Raw genomic sequence first — 16219 nt, 5'->3', positions numbered from 1 at the left:
GGTCCGCTTTCACTACACCCAGACGTATAATTAACGCCATTGTTATGACCACCATAGAGTGAAAACGTTTCTTTACTGGTCGAATTTGAATTTTTATTCACGATTTTAAATTGGGAAAGTAATTTATGACGTATGATCGAATTCAATAGAAATGAGAAATTAGAACAAACCGATCTAAACTATTTTACGTATATAAAGCTGTAATCATAGACTTCTTCTAATATATAAAATTCTCGTGTCACAGTTTTCGTTCCCGTACTCCTCCGAAACGGCTTGACCGATTCTCATGAAATTTTGTGAGCATATTCAGTAGGTCTGAGAATCGGCCAACATCTATTTTTCATTTTTTTTACTGCGCGCGGACTGAGTCGCGGGCGACAGCTAGTAACTTATAAAAAGACATCTTGATGTTATCAATTTAAAAGTTAAAAAACACTGAAAATACCAATATAAATCCTGCCCATAGACATCCGCAATTGCAGATGCGTTGCCTACCTTTAATCGACGGAGGAGGGGACGCACAGAAAGAGAACATTTCCCCTCAAAACATTTATTGAAATATTAATCGATATTATAATTTCTGTTAGAATTGAGTCAAAATTTGCACAAACATTGTGAAACTTGAAAACCGCGAATCGAGTTAGCCGATTTAACTATTACAAAACATCGATATCGACATGTGTACGCAAATTTGTTGCATTTCGTTGCAATTGAGTTATACTTGATCAGTTTCTACGCGATCGTTTCTATTATAACGTAACAGCAAATGCAAGTTACAAGTAATGTATCACTTTTATAACATTAAAATTTCAAAATTTGAAGCCATATTAATCATAGGAACCAATATTATGTATTAGGACCTTCCATTTGAAAACAAAATCATTTGTCTTTATTCATACCTCAAGACTTTATAACATTCTTTAAAAATTAATTAAAAATAAAAATCGACCCAAGCATCTTCTAAGAGATGTTGTGTAAAAATGAAAACATGGGTAAAAATCATCACCATTTCTCTCGCCTTATCCTACTCACGTGACATTGGCACATAAAGTATTAGTTGGGAAGAATAAATTGAATATTCATTTTTTTTAATTTTTAATTTAAATGGGTAAACATTTTCATCGTTAATTCAGTGAAGAGCAAGTGCTGCCAGTAATTTGTACAAGAGTAACGAATCGCAGTCCGATAGCGCAACGTGTGGCAAAACATAGCGTTTTAGGTTCAGGGTTGCCAGTTTCCACTCCACACCGCAGACCGAATTGATTTTTGCATTAATATTTACGACATATCTTACGACAGAAATAGATATAAGAAATTAATCTTACTACCGCACTCAGAGTTTTTAATTAAGCGCTAATAAAGACGCTTAATGTAGATTTCTTAAAGGTATGAGAATTTTATATACTGCAAAATTCTTATATTTAAGCGAGCGTAATTCTGGTTGTACAATGTTACATTTTATTTTACGTACGATGGTGCAATTCGTATCGACGAACCATCATTGATATCTCAATGTCTGAAGATTATTTTTTATAGATTAATGCAGCAGAAATTTCATTACTTAATAAATAAAATACGAATTAAATTAAAAAGTATTACGATTTTATTACTCATGACCAATCTGAATTGTTTTAAATATACCTATACATCTCATTACTTAGACTTAATTTTCAAAACATAACATCTAGAGATTATAAATACAACTGCAGTCTCTAGATCTAAAGAACCACTGTACTATTGTCATGTATCAAAAAACGTAAATTTCTGTAAACTTATAGACATAGGCACAAAGACTTTTTACTTCTATTTCCCACGGAATTCGCAAATAAATCAGAAACAAAGACTGAAAAAAAATCCAAAATTCAAAGTACCTACATGCTTAAAAGATAAATCTATAATCTAGCCTTATATAAAGTCCATAGCTTACTATAAGCTATAAGCTTTAAATCCGCTTAAGTAAGCGTTAATCCAGCTTCAAGTAATTCTAACTTAAAACATATAAGGCTCTTTAGACTGTAACAAAGGACAAGTCTACCTTCACATTGATGGATAAAACTTATGTCACCGGGAAATTATGAATACCGCTCATTTGTAATTAACGTACGCCAATTGTACAGACTTAAATGTAAATTTGACGACCACATCAGTTAACTTTAAGTTGGTGGTCAAACGCTATGATAAAAAAGAGAGCAAAAATCGCATATCAAATTAACTATAATAATGTAACAAAAGTAAATGAATAACATTATTTTTATAACATCAACTAATTGATTTTTGTAGTAACACCTTTAGGGATAGCCTAATAAATATATACCATTGATTTGACGCTGTTTTGGTTTTAATGATTCCTTTATTTTTTGCGTATTTGGGAATATTAAAAAATCAAAATTGAAAGTCTGATAATGAAAAATAAAACACGTAGATAAAACTTGATTGACTACCGCGTCAAACTGAATTTTTATCACATCAAGGAAAACAATATCTAAGATAGGAATATATTCATATGTGCTATTAGAAAGATTCAAGAAAGCAGAAAAAAATATTTAGAAGTAGAAGAAATATAACACCTCCAAAATAATAAAACCAACGCCATCTAATATTTCTTTGCAATCTTAAAATTAATTTATAATAAAATACAATAGCAAATTAATAAAATGAAAAAAAAAAAGTTATTCAATACTAAAAAAATCGTATCTACCGTCACACACACAATAAACTTCATCAATATTCCAATAAAAAAAACTCAATTAATCACAATAGAACCTCAAGAAAAAATATCGATATTTATTCATCAAAAAAAAACCACTATAAACATAGAAACTGCGGATGAAAGTTTTTTTAAACGCGCGCGCGATTCAGCCAAGAGCCGGCGATAGACTGCCGCGAGCCGAGGCCGTGCAGTTTCAATATCCGAACGTATCGACCCGTCTCGGCTTGCGTACTATCTAGTATTATGATGCATTTGTGCAGTACTAAAGGACTAACTTAACTACTTACAGGACTAATTAACTCTGATTTTCAATAGTCGCAAAAATATGACGGATTTTGAAGTGGACGATAATATTAGGTCAAAGAATATATAAATAACTATTCTATTTTGAAAAATGACGGGAAGAAAAATTATGCACCAATTTTTTCGTTTTATTCAATGAAACAAAAACAAACTTCAAAAAATTCGTTTTTTATCAAATATTATTTTATTTAACTTTATCTAATAAGTTCTGGTACGGTACAATTAAAAGTAAACATTTTTAACAATTAAAATTTCATTCAATTTCATTGTCGTATGTCAAAAAATAAAAAAACACTACACAAAATAGGTCAAAGTTAACATCTAAAACGGAAGGAACGACACGGTATGCCGGAGAAAATTATAGAAAACAAGCTTCATCACTTACCGTTCACGGAATCGAACCTCGTCTATTATAGCGGACGTCACTCGCATGCAAAACGGACGGTTATCGCCCACCTGGAACAGAAAACGATCGGGGTCATGACACAAACAAAACGCAATCAAACTCACGTGGATGTCTTTTGTTTATATTAACGATTCGAAAACATTAATAAAATTTTACTAATATTACGAGTATAAATGCGAAAGTTTAGATGGATAGATGGATGTTTGCTTGAAGGTATCTCCGGAACGGCTCAACGGATCATGATGAAATTTGGCACAGATGTAGAATATAGTCTGGATGAACGCATAGGCTACTAATTAGGCTTTTTTTTATTCCGCACGGACGATGTCACGGGCGACATCTAATAAACACATATCGGTTTTTCAATTTATAAAAGACAGTTATATTTTTAGGTTAATATTTCAGGCCTAGAAATTAAGGTTACTTGAATGTTTGAACATTAAAAGACAATTATGCAATGTTCGAAACCCAACAGTATATAAAAACGCAGAGGTATTACTCTGTTAATTGCACTCAGACGTCCCACTCGTATTCCATACGTTTCAGGCACTGAATTGAACAAGCCACCCCGTCGACTTGATTTATCAAAGGGCGCTGCAGCACAGAGTTAAATGACGCAGATATGTATATAGTTAAATGAACGTAGTCACCATTTAATTCAATAGTACATAGAATTTATCAGATTATTGTCTTATATGTAAAGTTACCATTTACCAGAAGCTTAATGCGATTAAAGAAAGGAATGTTAGTTGAAAAATGTGTATCAACAATACCAAAATATATTAAATAAGATAGCGGCGTAGATGAGTTACTACCTAAAGAAGTCGGTTAAAAAACTTCAAGTAAGCCAGGGTAGTCATGCTAAGCAAGTATGGATGCAGTAAATTAAGGTCTCCCAGAACTTTAACGCATAGAAATCACTTACACCAGTGGGTTAAGGGCGTGAGTAGTTATATATTTTTAACAACCAGCAGTCAATAAATCTTAACATGTTCATGTATTCATAACATCTTTCTACTCAAAAACAGATCATTACACCTCAGGTCTTATACCACGTGATATACGTTTTAATCAGCATGTATGTTCCAGTATTGTTAGTGATGACACGGCGGCCGTGATTGCTGTCGGCGGCGGGCGTGAGAACAGCCATATCTTATCTTGATTGAAAGGCTGCCGTCTTCCGTGCACTGTGTACGTAACCAATGACTACAAGTGAACGTTATATCTCAATTATTATGAAATGAACCTTTGTCTCATTTGTTTTTTTTTAATATCAGCGACACCTATCATCATAATCACTAAACCTAATCCATTATCACAACATGTAAAAACATACCGTAACAACAAATAAATCTGGGGGATAGACAGTCGCCCGGCAAGATAATCAATGTCATTTCGGTATCAACAATTTCAATCTCAGTACTTTATATAAACAAATTTTACTAATATTACAAATGCGAATGTTTAGATGGATATTTGTTTGAAGGTATCTCCGGAACGCCTCAACGGATCTTGATGAAATTTGGCACAAATGTAGAACATAGTCTGTCATAGGCTACTTATTATGTATTTTTTTAATTCCGCGCGGACGGGGTCTCGGGCGACAGCTAGTACTTTATATAAGTTAAAACGCAAACCAACCAAATGATTGTAGTATGCAACAGAGATCATAATCAGAGAGCAAACTTTTACTTCCCTTCGAATACCTCATTAGACTGAGACCGCATTAAAAATCAAAAAACCTGTAGATCCGTGCGCCGTCGCCTCTTCTACATTTTCTGCAAATGTCAGTTTAGACGTGGAACGTCGTCGAGCGAAGACTTAAAGTGGGATATAAACAATGTGGCAGTATTTAGATTATAATCCATGCGTTCTCAAGATACGTATGATGTTGATCCTACTTTCTCGGTTACCTCGAACGCAGGAGTCGCTAGTTATCAATTTGATTCATCTCAAACTAATGACGGAGAGAGTAGAGCCTTTTACTTTTCTGAAAACAACAGTCAGATATGATGCAGTTTACTAGCAATATTTTATAAAATACAATAATATGGAAACAAATATTGTAGTATTTTTTAAGAGGGTTTCAGGTTTCAGTATTAGTTAAGAACTAGACTAGACATTAATAATATTAAATAATTATGTAAATGGATCATCAGTGATTATATTTGAAGGCACATAAAAATAAGCTTCTGTCATATTAGCGGACTGTATTCTAGACACAAAGACATTATGCCAAATAACGGTCACTCTTAATGTAATTTACATATTTAATTATATTAGAAGACTATGATTAATCTTCTGTAATTAAAATGTTTAGTTATCTTACTAATATTATAAATGCGATAGTTTACATGGATGGATGGATGGACGTTTGTTAAAGGTACCTATGGAACTGCTCAAGGGATCTTGATGAGATTTGGCACAGATGTAGAACATAGTCTGGAGGAACACATACGATACTTATTAAATTTTTTTTAATACCGTGCGTTCGGAGTCGCAGGCGACAGCTAGTAAATTTAAAAGTTATGGATATGATTGGCTGTCGACTACTGTGATACTTATATTGCAGTAATAGAATGAACGAGACATCAATGTAATAAACCACATGTCACGACACTTGAGTTCTACGGTTATTGTTTTAATGTTCATATAATTAAAAGGTAAGTTAGAAGCAGGCACAGCCCTAGTAGAAAAGAGTTCTAAGCCGCCTCTGATTGATTTGTCTGACAACTGGGGCGAAGCAGCGTTCTATACAGATAGATATTACAACTGTTTGGTACAATTTACACAAAAATAGCGAATTTAAAAGCTCAAAATTAACTACGAGCATAGAAATAAATATCCACACTCCTCTAAAATCGTCATATAAGTTTAGTCGGATTTATTGCTATGGTAAGCTCCAGATCGTTATAATGCATTGGAAATTAGCAACAACGTCGTTTTGTAACACTTTTCAATCAGATTTGTTTTCTTCAACATATTAATATCTAGATCTACGTGCTTTAGAATGCTGTATTCATTCTAAAATGTTGTGAGATTTTGTTGACGAGTAATACCAACGACAAATATATTAGCAAAAACTATTTTTACTTATTTCACTTCTTATTGCTTTCTTACATCTTTCAAAATTTTTTAAATAGTTAATTCTTCGCTTCATCTATTAAGTCTTAGTAAAGGCGTTACAATATCTCACAGTTTTAATTTCCTTACAAAACAACACCAAAACAAACTTGATGACAGATAGCTCTGACGTGAAGCTACCAGAGAACAATGGATTGAAGATGGATTCGCAAACAATGCCACAAAATATTTATTTACATTTCCGACAACAAACTTTGCAAAGACCGATATAATGGACTCCGTGATGATTTAATTTTCTTTCGAAAACTATTACGTAAAAAAATATTTAGGTTTATCCAATTCAATTCAATTTATTGTTTTCATAATTATTATCTGTATTCAATACAGTTTATTTAAAAAAATCATAATATTTTTCCACTTATTATTAACGTCAGTTTACATTGTCGTAAATCTGTGTACACAATAAAAGTTATTCATATTTTCGACATGGGAAACTAATCGTTACATTTATCTGTCACTGTACAGAAGAACAGCGCTAACACCTTCTTATCTATATATATAAAAGAAAGTCATGTTAGTTACACTATTTATAACTCAAGAACGGCTGAATCGATTAGACTGAAAATTGGTAGGCAGGTAGCTTAGAACCAGGAAACGGACATAGGATAATTTTTACCCCGTTTTCTATTTTTTATTCCGCGCGGACGGAGTCGCGGGTAAAAGCTAGTTTCAAATAGAAACGAGAAACAACGAGAAAAATTATACAGAGTAGCATCGTTTGTGTGCACTTACTGCCCTTGTCATGACGAAGGGTCGAAAATTGTAAAGAGAAGAGATCTCTGTCTACATTTATATTCATTTGAACAACTCGTCTGTGTTGTTGATGCGTCCATAATTATCTAGTACTTGTTTTCTCGTAAAATTCTCTTCTCGTAAGGAAACTGATTCAAAAACATACATCATTGAATCTCACAACAACATAGCATAATTTTTTTCCTCTTTCGTCAAATCAAAGTCAATCAATTTACATTGTAACTACTACGAGAAACACATTTACTTACTCTTTCATAGACTGGTAAATATAAATCTCTATATATGTATACATGGGTAGGGGATAGGGGTAGTCTTACGAAGGTGGATTGCGTGAAAGGTGACTAAAAAAAGAGTGACTGAGCTGATGTGACTGAGCTGTCTCAATCGGATTTGGAGGTCCAAAAACTGGTGTGCCGTCCCCATAAATATCGGGACAAGTGATTGTTACTCTGAGAATTTAATCGCTAGAAATATGATGTACGACATTCAAAGCTATAGTTTTGACACAACAAAAAACCTTCTTTATCACTTCTGTACATGCACAGAACATCAGTGCAGTACATCAACTGTGAGACATACATGTCTCGCCGGCAATATTTTCACGCAACACCATAAAGCAGATAGCCGCAAAAGGTGTGACCGTGATTTCGACACGCGCCCATCGCTGTTATTGTATTGTTATTAATAACGATGTAATCAAATTGGAAGTGACAAAATAAACCTGAGAAATGGATCGTAAAAAGTTTCGACTTTATAAAAATCTTAAAATTAGTGAAAATAAGTTTCTAAATACTTTTCAAATAAATTCACCAGTCTATAAATTAATTTACAAGGAACATCAATTGGAATTTTACCGTTATCTTTTCACATACAAAGGATTTTATTTAAAAAATATATCGTTTCCTCACTAGATTCATTGATGCTGATGATTCACTGCTTGCCTGACTTCCTACGTTATAACGTAGTAGTAGATATATCCTAGTAGTAGGATAGTATCGTAGTAATAGTATAGTAGTAGAGGATATATCCTAAGGTAACAGTCACACTCGAATGGATATTTCTAACTACTTCCAGTAGACGCGCGTTACTATATCGACGCTATGCTGCACTAATGTAGGTGCACCATGCCGTGAAACCTATGTGCACGTTAACCCAATTGAGATGTATATGGTATAGACAAAGCCTTTGTGCCGGCTCTATGGTGGACAGTTCGCGTTTCACCTTCAATCTTTCACAAACAAATATTAATACGCTCGTAAAGCTATTTTTACCTGGTTTATAAAATTAGACGATATTTATTTCAGAAAAATATATATTTTCTTGCTCAAAATTTCTCCATATCAAAATTATTCTACTTTCTTTTTCTCGGTCATAAAAAGTCGATGAACGCATGACCAACGCAATCTATAATCGAAGCGCAATGACCTTCTTGATAGACCATTGTAAGAGATAACCAAAAAGATTGGAATGAAAAATTCAATTTTGTTGTAGCGAGTGCAATTGTATCACGACGTCACGAAAGAACGTCATCCATTACATTATTGAGTCACAGATGAGCCTCTGGGAACACGTCTGCACTTCGACAATGAACAAAAAAATATAATAGCGCATATTTCGTTGCTTTATCTTTTTTTTTGTTGTTGTTTTGTTGTATACCAAGTACTTGGAAGATATACGACTTATATGAGGTGTTATGTTGAATTGCTTGCGTGAATTGTGAAACTTTGACAAAAATTTAATATAACTCAGTATTAGTTAAAGACGAAATTACTAACTTGGAAATGAAAAATTACTGCAGCTCCACACTTTACCACAGATTAGCAAAAGATTTTGGAATCATAACTATAGGAACACATACAACATTGGCAAACGATGTTGTCCTAGATGCGCAGACCTAGGCGCAACAAAGCGAAAAGCAATTTGAGACAACCGGAGCGCTGCCAAGCAATTTGTAATGTTTTGCAACAAATCCATAGAGTTAAGGAAAATAAACTGCACTAGAACTACGAGTATTGTAATTACTATGAAGATGTATCAATTAATTTAGTTGGCTCTTATCGTTAAAACATTCACAAGTCTGCTGTGAGACCACAAAATTAATAAAGTGTTCTAACGTGGATATTTTTCTGTTGCAACTAGCTGTCACCCGCGACTCCGTCCGCGCGGAATTAAAAAAAAAATTACAGCCTATGCGTTCTTCCAGACTGACTGGGATCTACATCTATGCGAAATTTCAGCGAGATTAATGCAGCCGTTCTGGAGACACCTTCTAACAAACATCCATCCATCTGTACATATAAACATTCGCATTTATAATATTATACTAAGATTATCTAACGAACATCAAATTTAACTTTAACTATTTTATCGTGGCTTACAAAAATATTAAAAAAATTCCAAATTAACAGGAAAACAAAAAAAAATCACCATGATACTGTAACGATGTGATCGAGATTTTAGCTTTTTTTCTAAACAACACACCGCATTATTTCTAAAACAGTCTATATTCGGCAGTCAAAAATTTTAAACCCTCTTAGCTATAATTTTAACGAATCCGTGTGTTCTCAGGAGTGGGATGTTAGTGAAATGCTTCCGCATGCTATATTTAAGTCCAATATAAATAAGAAATGGGCCGTTTAAATACGGAGACAGTGGTTGTTGGAGTGCATTTAAATTTTTAAAGATTTTAAAGGGTTCCGTTGGTGAATATGTTAAGATAATTTACGACATTAGTTGAATCCAAGTCGATTCTCCAAACCTTATTATTACTAGCTTAAGGCAGGGTAGGTGTTAGATATAGGATTTAAAACTTTTTGTAAATTAAACACTCTTTGAGTTCTCCTTCTGTTTTAAAGGAATTATTTTATTGTTACTCCAGAGTTTAATAAATTGTAAATTAAAGTTTAGGAGAGATACAAACGCTTAATAAAATCTTAATTTTAGACAATATAACAAATATCATATAAAAAATATTTATGTTCATCGTGGTGTGTAATGGATCTAAATATCTCTATTTAGGACGAAGTCACATATTTACGTCTGTTTGATTAAACTGTTGAAGGAACGCGACAAATTGGTTTCAAATGTATTTCAGGAAGAAACTAACACAAAAATAGTTGAGTATGGCAAAACAGATTTATAAAATCCTAATAAGAAAAAGGAAATATTGAGGAAAAGAATCCTAAAAATGAGCACAAGATTTAAAATGTAAAAGATGAATTTAAAAAAAATTAAACTAAAACCACTCATAAAAATTTAACGACATTTAAATGCGTATTCGAAAGGAAAAGTGTAAAAGGATATGTAATTCATTGAACAGTCGTAAAGCCAAATATGGTCGACTTTCGTTTCCCATATGGTCAAATATCTTGTCTTTTATGACTATAAAATAAACAGCCGCCAGTGAAACGGCAACAATGTCACTTAAGTGCTTGTGATGGTTTGTAAAACGATACTTGTTACATCATAACCTGCCTTTTCTTCGCATACCATAGCGATGACGTGAGGATGATATTTTACAGGTTTGGTAACATTTCCCTTATAAAAACATAACTCTTTTTTTCTATCGCTAAATATCTATTATATCACTTCGCTATTTTAGCCACCTTTTAAAATTTAAAAAAAAAATAAATGAAGAGGATTTTTTAGTGAATGTCTTTTTTATTAAAAAATCCTTAAATATGTACGTTTTAAAACATACTAACTAAAGCCTTATACTATGAATGAAAAGCTTATTAATTCCCATTTGTCACAATCCCGACACACCTCTTATGCTTCTCTCTTATTCTTGCAAAGCACCGTACATATTCATCGTGTGTGAAAATTTAGTATATGCCAAGAACCTGATCTTATAATTACATCTTGATGCAGCTTACTCTTTTTTGTGCCAGTAACAAATGCATCGATGCGCACGCGCCACATATCCGCTATTAGATTAGTTGACAAGCGCCGTCGTCACCGACCCTCGCATTAACGGAAGTTCAATCACACGGAAGTAAATGCACAAGGGCCAATATCACATTACTAGCGTCTTACAACTTACTACATATAGTAATCATAATTTACATACTAGTAGCTGTTGATATAGGGATTCATTTTTATATACTAGCTGTCGCCCGCGACTCCGTTCGCGCGCAATTAAAAAAACTTAATAGGGGTATGAAAAGTAGATAGTAGCCGATTCTCAGACCTACTGAATATGCATATAAAATTTTATAAAAATCGGTTAAGCCGTTTCGGAGGAGTATGGTAACTAACATCGTGACACGAGAATTTTATATATAAGACTAGCTGTCGCTCGCGACTCCGTCCGCGCGCAGTTAATAAAAAAAAAATAGCCGACTTCAAAAAAAAACAATCTCAAACAAAATGCACTCAAAAGTAACCTAAAAAAACCAATTTCAAACAAAATGCACTCAAAAGTAACCTAAAAAAACCAATTTCAAACAAAATGCACTCAAAAGTAACATAAAAAAAAAATTCAAACAAAATGCACTAAAAAGAAACAAAATAATGTCATGAAAACTCTCTAAACTCTAGTAGTTAGTAGTAGGGGCTCAGTTTTCCGCAACTCCACGACAAGCGCGTATTTTGCGTGTCTCTAAACTCTAAAGAAAGTTCTCTTCTTTCTTGTAACATGTCTATATTGTATAATTATTGTTATTTCGCAGTCGGTGTCGGCCGAAGTAAATAGGTGACATTTTATATTTGAGATGTATTAGACATACTTACGTTTATGTCCCTACTTAGGCCGAAACCGACTCCAAAATAACAATAATTATACAATATAGACATGTTACAAGAAAGAAGAGAACTTTCTTTAGAGTTTAGAGACACGCAAAATACGCGCTTGTCGTGGAGTTGCGGAAAACTGAGCCCCTACTACTAACTACTAGAGTTTAGAGAGTTTTCATGACATTATTTTGTTTCTTTTTAGTGCATTTTGTTTGAATTTTTTTTTTATGTTACTTTTGAGTGCATTTTGTTTGAAATTGGTTTTTTTAGGTTACTTTTGAGTGCATTTTGTTTGAAATTGGTTTTTTTAGGTTACTTTTGAGTGCATTTTGTTTGAGATTGTTTTTTTTTGAAGTCGGCTATTTAATTTTCTTAAAATTTTTGTTTTATTTCACAATTTTTAGTGAATTTGAAGTTCAATTACAAATTTCCTTAATACATATAAAGACATAAATAAGACAAATAAAGAAAAGGACTTTCCTATTTGATATGTGTGTAATTTAGAATGCAGCAGATAACCACTTATCCTTTAAACAATGAAATAATTATCAAAATCGGTATACAAATTGAAAACTACCGAACTAATACATCGTAGCGTGCCTTTAATTTTGTCCAGCCGCGCGCCGCACTAGCATTTTTCGAATGCGCGTAGTTTTTAATTATTTAATATCTCCCAAACTATTGATCAGAATTACATAGTTTAAAGGGTAATGTAATCTGCATTTAATACTCTAGCCATCAAACATATTAATTTGGATAAGGATTCATATCGAATATAATATAATAGCGCCGTAAGCTTACGACGCTGTTTTTCGTGTGCATTTTAATCGAAGTTTGTTCACAATAACATGGTTTTTGTGAGACATACATAGATGATAGATATATGCCACCGAAGACTTTTATTTAACAAAGTTAAGGATCTATAATTACTCCATACATCATTTTAATGTAGGTCATATAGTTTGACCTACGTAAGCCCAGAAAGCAAATTTGTGCTATTCATTGTAACGCGATGTAGCATTATTCGTTTCCGCGTAATTTTATTCTTACGATATCTCCTAAACTATTAGACAGAATGATATAGTTTCAATTGCAAATATAATCTACATTAAATTCTCTTGATAATGAACATGTTTATTTACATAAGGGTTAATACTGAACTCGAATAATAGCGTCGGAAATGGGGCATAAATTTAATAGATGTTTCTGAAGAAAAAAATGGTTATTGTGAGAAAACTATAAAAGATAGATATATGCTATCGCGGACTTTTATTTAGCACATTTAAAGAGCTACAATTCGTCGATACATCATTTTTATTTAGGTCCTATAGTTTAGCCTACGTAAGCGCTGAAAGCAAAAATGTCCCTAATTTTCGCAACAAATTTTGAAGCTATATTCAAAATCTACTAGTCTTCTAGTTATTTAAAAAAAAAAACAAAAAAATGGGACCCACCTGCAAGCACTTCCTTTCGATTAAAATATTTTTCATCAAAATCGGACCACCAGGGGCGGAGATTCGCGGTAACACACATAAAAAAAAAAAATACAGTCGAATTGATAACCTCCTTCTTTTTGAAGTCGGCTAAAAAACTAAATGGGGAGGGTATGAAACATAGATGTTAGTCGATTCTCAGACCTACTCAATATGCTCACAAAATTTCATGAGAATCGGTCAAGCCGTTTCGGAGGAGTTTAACCACAAACACAGCGACACGAGAATTTTATATATAGGTATTAGATATACTAGCCTACTACTATGCAGTATGTAATTTTAGGTTTATATATTTATAGCATCTTACTAACTGTGGCTTTCTGAGACCAAAATCTCTGTTTAAAACATATCGCTATATCTGTTTTGTCAAAGATTATGACAGGAATGACGATATGTTTTACAGAGAGATTTTGTTCTAAAAACCCACGTTAAGTTACTAAACGTATTTGAACATCCTGAGAACAACAACAGTATTACATTTCGATTGCCAATTGTAGCATTTTTTTGAGATCTTTTGTAATGTTTTTGACCATCGGCAAAATTTCAAAGTCTTTAAATGACAATATTTTAATAACTTTTTTTTATTTCATTTTATTTACAAATGCTGTATAGTGTTTCTTCAATTATATTCGACTATACATTATCTCTAATAGCCACCCTAATACCTTCTCTGGCCCTTTAACTTTAAATTAAGTCGTAAATGGGTTGTGCAAATCGAATTCAACTGTATTTTCTATTTTCTATTCAATACCAAATTAACATTAAACACCATCAAAGGCTAGACAAGACATACACGGAAAATACATCTAGCCGTACAAACTGACAGACAGTATATTTTCTTACATCCACTAATTGACATTTGAAAGTTGCGACTGATTCATTTCTGTTTTCTATAACCCTCGTGACTCTTCTATTAAAATTCAATTGCAAAAGTATCAATAAGGATAAACACATTACATGTGCAAATGATCAAATTGCTTTAATCCTTTTGAAAATTAATTACACATCATCGTATACTTCAACAAACTTATCTAAACAATAGACACGCTGATATCGCGGTGAGTTCTCATAGAAAATATATAAATACTACATAAGCATAGAAATTTATTTAAAAGAAAAAAAACATGACAAGCCAGCTACAGAATTTTATGAAACTTTTTTGAAATCACTAGGAGTGCGCTAATGATCTGATATAATTTTGTTTGACTTAAGACCACCGGGTCAGATAAATTTGTCGGTCTAGCTAACCATCATCTCCGAATAACATGACCATTAAAGTTAGATACAACTGTTTTATCTCCCATTTAAAATCCAATTTGCTCTTAAATATTTTATAAAAAGTACAACTTTATCAACATATCACGTCCAATAACAGTGATTTAACTATTGTATATAGATAAAGTATTTAAAAATCAATGTTTTTAATTTCAAAATTAATAGTAACCTTTGGTTACTAATGCCGAAACACTTTTACAAAATATTAGTGTAATTCTTCTCATTATTATAATGCACTATTGCAATTTAGTATTCCTTATACCTTACCTTATACCTACCGGGTCAAAAAAGTTTATCAGACTATAATTCGGTACATTCGTTTGCTTAGCAACTTCTGTTATTTATTGCTTGAGCAATTGCCCGCTACAAAATGACACTATTAAAGTTGAATGACTGACATATTACACTAATGCAACAACAAATAGTTTCAATTCGAACGTAGGAACTAACAGGTGTGTTCGTTTTAGGAATTTATTTCGAAATCTTTTAATATTTTTAAAACTTAAGTGTATTTAGTTACTTAAGATAACTTAGACAACTCTTACCACCGCTGACAATGAGTAACAATATTTTCATTAAAGCCTTAATCAATATTTTATTAGTTCAAATATGCCATGTCAATGTCATATGTCAAGCGTTTAACGACTGCGCCACCGACGCTCTTCGCGCTTCACTGCAACTAAATACTGGGACATACATTTTCAATTTAGTCGTATAACACGACACTTCACTTAGCCCGTACACTCACTTCCGAGTGAATATTTCACTCGCAATGAAAGGGAACGTCGGAGGAAAGCGAGGGAACTCTGACAAAGGGACAAGGCTTTATGCTTTTTTCATACGAGGACAGCACATTGGAACAGAACAAACTTTTGCTTGAACTCACACTTATGCTAGTTTCACACAAGACTGAACAGTATAGTGATTTCATTTAAACACAATTATAGTGCCTAACATATTAACGATATCGCTAGTAAAATCGAATAAAACATGTCAAAATGTATAAAAATAAACACGAGACATGCAGTTGACATATGTATTTTTAAACGCATTAAATAAAAAGCTTTACCGCACTGTCCTACTGATCTGTTTCAATGCTTTCACGTGTGAAGCTAGCATAAAACACCGCTTCGTTGCTCGCAGCACGTGTTGCAAGGATGCAAGCCTTTCTCTCGTGTTTACACGGATTGTCGCTTTCTGTCATTGTAAAAAGCCTAGGGGTTAGAAAGAAACATGTATAACAAGACGTACAAGGTTATTTTAAAATTCTATACAAAATGTACTTTCAAAAAAGAACTATTCTTTGGTTTTAAAAAACTAGAGTTAAGTACACTTAATTTTGACCATAAAGAAGATCATAGTGAAAATTTATATACTAAAACTTCAGCAAAGATACCACTT

The 16219-nt window shown here is 32.8% G+C and overlaps 1 protein-coding gene across 2 annotated transcripts in view; it reads right to left on the bottom strand.

Moving 5' to 3' along the window:
- The window catches only part of LOC106711963 (disheveled-associated activator of morphogenesis 1), a 95408-nt gene that overhangs the window by 53019 nt on the left and 26170 nt on the right, over positions 1-16219 (bottom strand). Inside the window, exon 2 of one of the 2 annotated variants that reach the window (XM_045681041.1) lies at positions 3399-3469. The gene's annotated coding sequence lies outside the window, so the exon portion shown is untranslated. Of the gene's footprint in view, positions 1-2698; positions 2813-3398; positions 3470-16219 lie in introns of those variants that run through there. The other variant, XM_045681039.1, reaches the window with a different exon arrangement.

Source organism: Papilio machaon, chromosome 14, assembly GCF_912999745.1.
Source record: "Papilio machaon chromosome 14, ilPapMach1.1, whole genome shotgun sequence".
In the NCBI taxonomy this organism is placed as follows: Eukaryota; Metazoa; Arthropoda; class Insecta; order Lepidoptera; family Papilionidae; genus Papilio; species Papilio machaon.
This window is presented reverse-complemented; position numbering and strand designations above follow the sequence as displayed.